The following is a 7,607-nucleotide window of genomic DNA, read 5'->3' as shown; positions in this document are numbered from 1 at the left end:
AGTCAAATGTGAGGCTATCTGTCTAACGGCTAAAGCTCGGCCAAATCTGGATCATGCAACACGACAATCTACAACAGAATAGATAAAAAAAGAAAAGAAAAAAAAGCAATGGCCCAGTCCAGATCTCAACCCAACTGAAAAGTGTGATGGGACCTTAAGAGAGTTGTATATAAATGAATGCCTTGAAATTGCAATGAAATGACGCAAAGCTGTAAAGGAGAGTAGGTCAGAATTCCTCCACTACAACAAGAGAGACTGATAAAGTCATAAAGAAAACAACTGTTTCAAGTTTTTGTTGTTAAAGGTGGTTCTACTGAGTCACAGAGTGTAGTAAACTTTTTTTTTTTATGTGAGTATACTTTTCTGTCGTGCTGAGTTTACTCTTGATGTTCGTAAACCTCATTAACTACAGCTGGAGTCTGCTCCTCCTATGACCCATCTCAGTGATCCACTCCTGAGGATGACCAACACTGCTGATAAGTTAGGATTTCATCATCTTACAGTGTAGCCCACAGGGTAACCGTCCAAGAAATGAGGGCACCAAAGAGCTTCTGACCACAATTACACCCCTATGCTTCTATTCTGGGCCATTCGGTAAATTAAACAAAACAAACACCAGGAAGAACATTTTAGGGTTGTTTTTTTTTTTGGTAAACAATATATTTTTTTCTTTAATTACCTTCTTCTTTATGAAATGGGACAGACATCATTAACCAACCTAAAAATGCATTAGCTTAGATCGTGGCACATAACTTTTACTTTTTTACTTTTTTCAACACAATTAAAGCTTATCCCATTTAAAAAAAAAGATAGAAATCAAACAAAATAAATAAAGATCAGGTGCTATTGCCCGAGAGGGAAAAAGCACCTCGGGGTCATGTAAATCACCCAGTGCGGATCCTCTTTTTATTTATGTACACTTTCAAGTTAAGGATCTACATTCTGAATCTAATTGCACACTTACAATGTAGCTGATGGGAATGTGTACTTTGGACAGGAAGGATTGACAGGTCTGATGATATCTGTCCAGTTTATCTCGCACTGGATGATTGTTTTCCCAGAAAGACAAATCCCAAACCAGATGTGTTGGACAGCAATTTATAAAGCTTTTAAATACTTCATATTTCAGTGATAGCATCTCTTATTTACATTATAACACAGCAGATTTCATTACAGACATGTACATGCACGACCTTCCTTAAACGCCGCCATTAAATCCTTTATGTAAGCTAATTTGGGTGTTTTGGCCAAGCATTGACTGTCAGGTCCAGTAATTGTGTTCGGGAGAAAGGAGTGGGGGCAACAGGAAGCTGCAAGCAATGATGTGGTGACTTCAATTCATTTGAGCTGAGCTTAACAACCACTCGCCCTAATATGGTCAAAGACTCAAGAATTGAACAGTTTGGCTCTCAGGGTTCAAGTGCCTGACAAAGTGCTAAGGTATGCCAGCTATGGTAGCTGCTGGAGGTCCTGCACAGGTTGGAGGTAGCATGCCTGATGTGATGTGTGTTCTTACAGTCTAATTAAGGACGTTTTGCTTGTGTGCGGGGAGAAACTAAATGTGCCTTGAGCTATGAACAACACATCCACTTAATGAGATTAACATTTAACCAGTGCGCTCACTTGCTATTACACACCTGTGAGAAAACACACACACACACGAGTGAGTCAGGAAACTGTGTATCTCTATGTATCCCTGTAGGAGGGCACTGACTGTTGATTTACCTCATTCAACAATTACCTCTCAAAGGTGACAGGAATTTTAGAAATGAGGAAAAGCTCTGTTCCACTCTATTCACTTTTAGCTTTTCCTCTCATAAAAATACCTGAATTAGATGAATTAGTTGGTTAACCTTCTCTTGTGTCAGACCTGAGTTCACAAACAAAGGACCACCTGTCATTCTTAGTTTTGTATTTCTCTTTAAAAACAGTATAAAAAAAGACACACGGATGTAGCCATTTTGTGCAATGTTGTTTCAAAGGCTTTGGTTGTTTGTAAAATGGACTTGACCACATTTGGACACAAAGGCAGAGCTGGAGAGCTAGCGCTAACAAGCTAATAGCAGGTTATATTATTCACTCTTGCATTAAATGAGAAGCTAAAGTTGACAAGCCAAAAAACAAAACGCCTAAAATTAGGAATATACTCATCAAAGAAACTGAAAAGAAGAATCTTTTTTTCTCTGTCTGTATTGTTTAGTAAAACTGAACACAGAACAAGGTGATACAGTACTAGTAGCAAATGTATCCTCTACGCATCTGTCACAAAAGAGTTATGCAGACCCATTTATTTATTAAGTTTTGTTTAATTAGGCTGAAAATATGTTTCTTCCTTTAAAAATGTGTGTTTTAACATGGGAAGCCCTGTATGACTTGGTTTTTTGAGGGAAAACTTTGTGATGAGGAACTGATATGTTTAGCATTTTGGTATTAGCTTCTTTTTTCAGGTAGACAGGGGAACCGCTGCATTAGCTTTTATTTTATGTTTTAACATGGGAGGCCAAGTTTGACATGGATTTGGAGGCAATCTCAATTAGCCATGAGAAGCTCCTGTTTCTCTGCGAGTGATGACCGTATTCTAATAGAAAAGTTAAAAAATTAAGGAAAAAAAACAAGATTTCAGACGATTAGCTGGTGTAAAAATATATCAAATCAAACATGTGGGACTACTTTGTGAATACACTGTCACCACTTTAAATTACAAAGTCGGACTTGGTGGGGCTGCTCTGACTTTTTGATGCCCCCGTTCATGGTTGCCGTTCTCACCCTTAAGAACCGCACCATGACACACATCTGCTGGTGCACGCTGCTTTTAGGTGTTAATTTTACCAGTTGTGCAACTTAGCTTTGCTCTGCTTTGCTTCTGGTTTTGACTTCTCCTTCTATACCAGGGCTGATGTGTAGGTTTTTTTTGAGTGGCTATCCCTATCATTCAGGAGAATACTACAGCGGATATTCGTGCCCTCTGGTGCAAATTATAGGATGCTTTGTGCAAAAGCATCACCAAAGAGACCCATGTGGCAAGTAAAAATGAGCAATGAGTTGAAAATCTGACTTGAAAATTCAGACTGAGAACTCAGAAATTCCCATTCTCAAATGGAATGCACCACGGGCCCGAGCATTGTTGTCACGTTAACAGTGTAGAGGAGGTTTCATCAGAGTAATGTGTACATGAATTGCACTGAAATTAATGTGACTGGATGCTGGTTGCCATTAGTTAGAGGCTTTGCTCATCTGAAAATACAAAATGTTTTTATTCTTGTCTTTGTGCTTTCATGAGCTACGATTGAGCTGTGTTGCCTAAATTAGATTTCACCGTTACTTAAACAGGAAAGGCCAGTTACTGAACCTTCTCTGACTTGAGTGAACAGCAGAACCTGATGACAGCACAGTGACAACAGAGCTCCCCACTCCCCGCTGACTGCCCGTGGTAAAGACAGAGATGACACAGGCAGATAGGCAAATGACAGGGTGGAAAGAAAACATGGTTACACGGAGATAAACCTGAGTGACAGTAACTGACTAGACCTGCACGTATGTACTGTTAAATCTATTGTGTTAAAGCAGATATCCGTTTCCTTTTCAGTTAAGAAGAAAACTGACTCTGCCTTGAGGTTTTTTTAGTCACTCTGAACAGCAAAGGTGGAGGATGATTCAGAGGTCATGTCTGTGCACTCATTCTGGGGATAGTTGAAGCGTTACGAAATGCATACTTGATTTCCACGGTGTGATTGACAACTCCCCTTTAGGCCACTTTCCTCATTCTCAGAAAGGTCCTTTTGGAACTCGGTTATACAAGGTCAAAGAAAGAAGTAGCCAATAGCTGTGATCAGGAAAGGATATTGTTTTCTTTTTCATGTATATTTTGCTTATTTTACCAGCTACATGAACAATTCTGATACCCAATGTTTTCAAAGCCAAATATCTGGTTTTACAGGAGGATTAGTTGGTGTTTGCAGGTTTCCAGGCTTGACCCAGGCACAAAGTGGCTCATCTTTCTGACACAGTTTCACGGGGTTAAATGTCACATAAATGCGGAAATTCGTTAGTCACGTTAAGGACACGGGGTGTAGATTTCCATTGTTTTAATGACCAGAGCTCATGTTTCAGGCCAGTTAAAGTTTTAGCTTTGCTACTTTCACACATATATACTAGTCTCCCTATTTAAATGCAGTGAAGCAAAACCATCGGGTTTCCCCAGTCCTGCTAATATGATAAATACAGCGCTGCATCACAGATAAGCCTGATGCGGTTCATATCAGATGTACTTTTACTCTCTCTGAAAACCAGATCTGCTGATAGGAAGATAACTCCTCTGTGCAGCAGTTTGTTATTCGCTCATTGGTTGTGACACTTAAGCTAAGTCACAAAGTGCACAGTCCCACATCAGTGTGGATTGTTTTTAATGCAGCGTTCCATGGAGAAACCAGAAGAATAGGAGAATGGAGGGAGTGAAAAGATGGGATCAGAGATGTTAAACATGCTGTGCCTGACTCTGACACTTTCATCCACTCTGCTGTATTTCCGCGCACCACAAGGTGACGGGGGGCAGGATTTACTGTGCCTTTTGTGCTCTCCCCACTGCGCTGATCCTCGCTTCCTCTCTGGCTGCATGTGTAGGCCTATAGGCTTACCTTTTATACCCCCCTCCCTCTTTCTGTGTCTCCTGTAAACAGGCCTAATGTTACAGATGTCTGTGTGCGAGCACAAAGAGCCGAGCCAAAGCACAGAGGCCGGCTCTATGCTGCATTGAGGTGAGCAGAACAGGTGGCAAAGAGAGCAATCAGGACGCCCTAAATGATCAGATTTCCACATTAAAAGTTGAGGTGGGCAAAGCTCCACTTGTGCTCAGTCATTTAGGCAAAAAGGTTGTTTCTGCCTCACTTCACTTCTGGTGCATCATTCTTGGCAGAAACAAAGTAAAACTGTTGCCAGGGTCCATTTTCATCAGTGGCGATCTGTGAATTCAGACTTTCTCCATAGCTGAGCTCATTATAAGTCTCAAAGTCAAAAATATGAAATGTGAATATAAGTTGTAAATCAAGCTGTCAGAGTGTCAGAGCAGCAGCCAGCAGGGTGAACAAGGGCATCCATGGGTCCCTCTCTGTGTGGGCTGACTTACTGGCTGGCGGGGACAATAAGCCATACTGTTTGACCCGCTCTGCCTGTCACACTGCCAACTTCACCGACATTCAAACAGCTATCCTCTCTCCCCCGACGCCACGGCAGTGGACTAAATTCAATCCAACCACACAGCTCAACGAATTATTTCTTGACGTTAATCCATTCCTGTGTCTAAAACAGTTTTTGTAAACCATGAAGCAAAAAAATTATATCAAAAGGCACATATGGTGATTTCTGACTTGCCAGTAGGCATTTTGTTTAAACTATAGCACCAGTTTTACACATCGTGGGGGAGTGTAAACCCTGGGCAGGTCACTGGGCCATCTTGGGCTAACACATTCACACCTATGATTAATTTAGAATGGCCAATTAACCTAATATGCATTTGTTTGGATTGTGGGAGCACCCAGAAGAAACCCAAAGGCATAGAAAAAAACATGCAAATGCCACACAGAAAGATTCCAAATGACCAGGCGATGACCAGGTGATTCTTGCTGTGATGTAACGGCATCCTGCTGCAGTTGATTATAGTATATAAATATATCTAGTCCTGCAACCTGACCACAGTGTACCTGGCCCTGTGACAACTGGGATAGGCTCCAGCTGCCCCTGAATTGAATAAGCAAAAGAAAATGGATGCTTGGATATACAGTGGGGGAAATAATCATTTAATCACCTGCTGAGTTTGTAAGTTTGCTCACATACAAAGAAATAAAAAGCCTCTAAATTTTATGCTAGTTTTATCTTAATGGACAATGACAGAATATCAACCAAAAATCCAGAAAAAACATATTGTGTTTTTGTATGAATTGAATAGTTTCTTGCAGTTAGTCACTAGGTTTGCACACATCTCAGGAAGGATTTGGGCCATTCCTCTTTATTTAAACTCTAAATCCTTTGGGTTTTGTGGCTGCCCTTTGGCAACTTTCACAGATATTCTATAGGACTGACGTATGGAGACTCATTAGGCTACTCCATGACCTTAATGTGCTCCTTGATCATCATGGTCATGCTGGAAGACCCATCCACGACCCATCTTCAGGGTTCTGGCTGAGAGAAGAAGGCTTTTGTCCAAGAGTTAATGGTACATGAACCCATCCATTGGCCCCTCAATGAGGTGTGTACGTTTTATACCCTTAGCAGAAAAGCAGCCAAATCATAAGTAAATAAAATGGTAAATGGCCTGTATTTGTATAGCGCTTTTACTAGTCCCCTCTAGGGACCCCAAAGCGCTTTACACACCCAGTCATCCACCCATTCACACACACAGGTGGAGGCAAGCTACAGTTGTAGCCACAGCTGCCCTGGGGCAGACTGACAGAAGCGAGGCTGCCATATCGCACCATCGGCCCTTCTGGCCAACACCAGTAGGCAGTAGGTGAAGTGTCTTGCCCAAGGACACAACGACCGAGACTGTCCAAGCCGGGGCTCGAACCGGCAACCTTCCGATTACAAGGCGAACTCCCAACTCTCGAGCCACGATCGCCTTGTGCAGGTCCACAATCTTGTCTCTGACTTTTTTTGACAGCTCTTTGATCTTTCCCATGGTGGTGGAGAGGTTGGAATGAAAGAAATTAATTTATGGACAGTTTTGCTTTATACACATAATGAGTTAAGATCAAGAGTATCTGTAATTGATTTTTTTTAAGTTTTTTTTACAGACTGTTCATCTTTTTGTAAGAGAGCAAACTTACAAATTCAGCAGTGGATCAAATAATTATTTCCCCCACTGTGTTTAGTGTCTACCATAAGAACATATTCTAAACATATACTGAATCATTTTGTGTCTCTGTGTCTTACAATTCAAAGCTTTTGTGTTTCCCTAGGTTCCAAAGAAGTGACTTGTTGTGAGTTGTGTCAGTGGGGATTCTAACTGTTACAGCCGGGACAGCGGGGCACAGTTCTTTATCTAGAACATTTAGTGCTGCCTTGCTCTTTTATCATACACCTACATACTTCCATCTAAGCAAAACCTCATAAATTAACCAGTGGGATGCTGAGCACTGAGGTGTGAACATCAGTAAGGTGCTGGTGGAGATAACACCTCTTGTCAAGTCACTTTTATCCATTATTATATAGCCCCTTTTAAAACATTAGAAGGTGACCCAAAGTATACAGGAAGAAAGACGATTGCTTGGGTAAACATGTGATGAGCAGTAGAAAGAAGTCTGAGAAAAATCATGATAGCAAATACAGGTATAAATACAGAAAAAAACTGTAACAACAGCAAAAGATAAAAATTTAAGAGGGTTTTTTGAATTAAGAACAAATATATGAGGTAATTGATTAATTGTGAGTAAAACTGAAGTGAACTATAACAGGGAACCTCTGATTCAGCGAAAAGTGTGGGACTGTGGTGGGTTACAAAAAATGACATCATGTATAAAAGATGTTTTTAAATGTGTGTAATCTTATGTTAATTAAAGTGGACGGATATTGGTTTGAGTCTGCATTTAGAAGAAGTTAGTTTGGCTCACTGAGCT

The sequence above is a fragment of the Neolamprologus brichardi genome, chromosome 17 (assembly GCF_056152115.1).
Source record: "Neolamprologus brichardi isolate AB-2024 chromosome 17, ASM5615211v1, whole genome shotgun sequence".
Lineage (NCBI taxonomy): Eukaryota > Metazoa > Chordata > Actinopteri > Cichliformes > Cichlidae > Neolamprologus > Neolamprologus brichardi.
The sequence above is the reverse complement of the archived record's forward strand: the minus strand, read 5'-3'. Positions refer to the sequence as shown.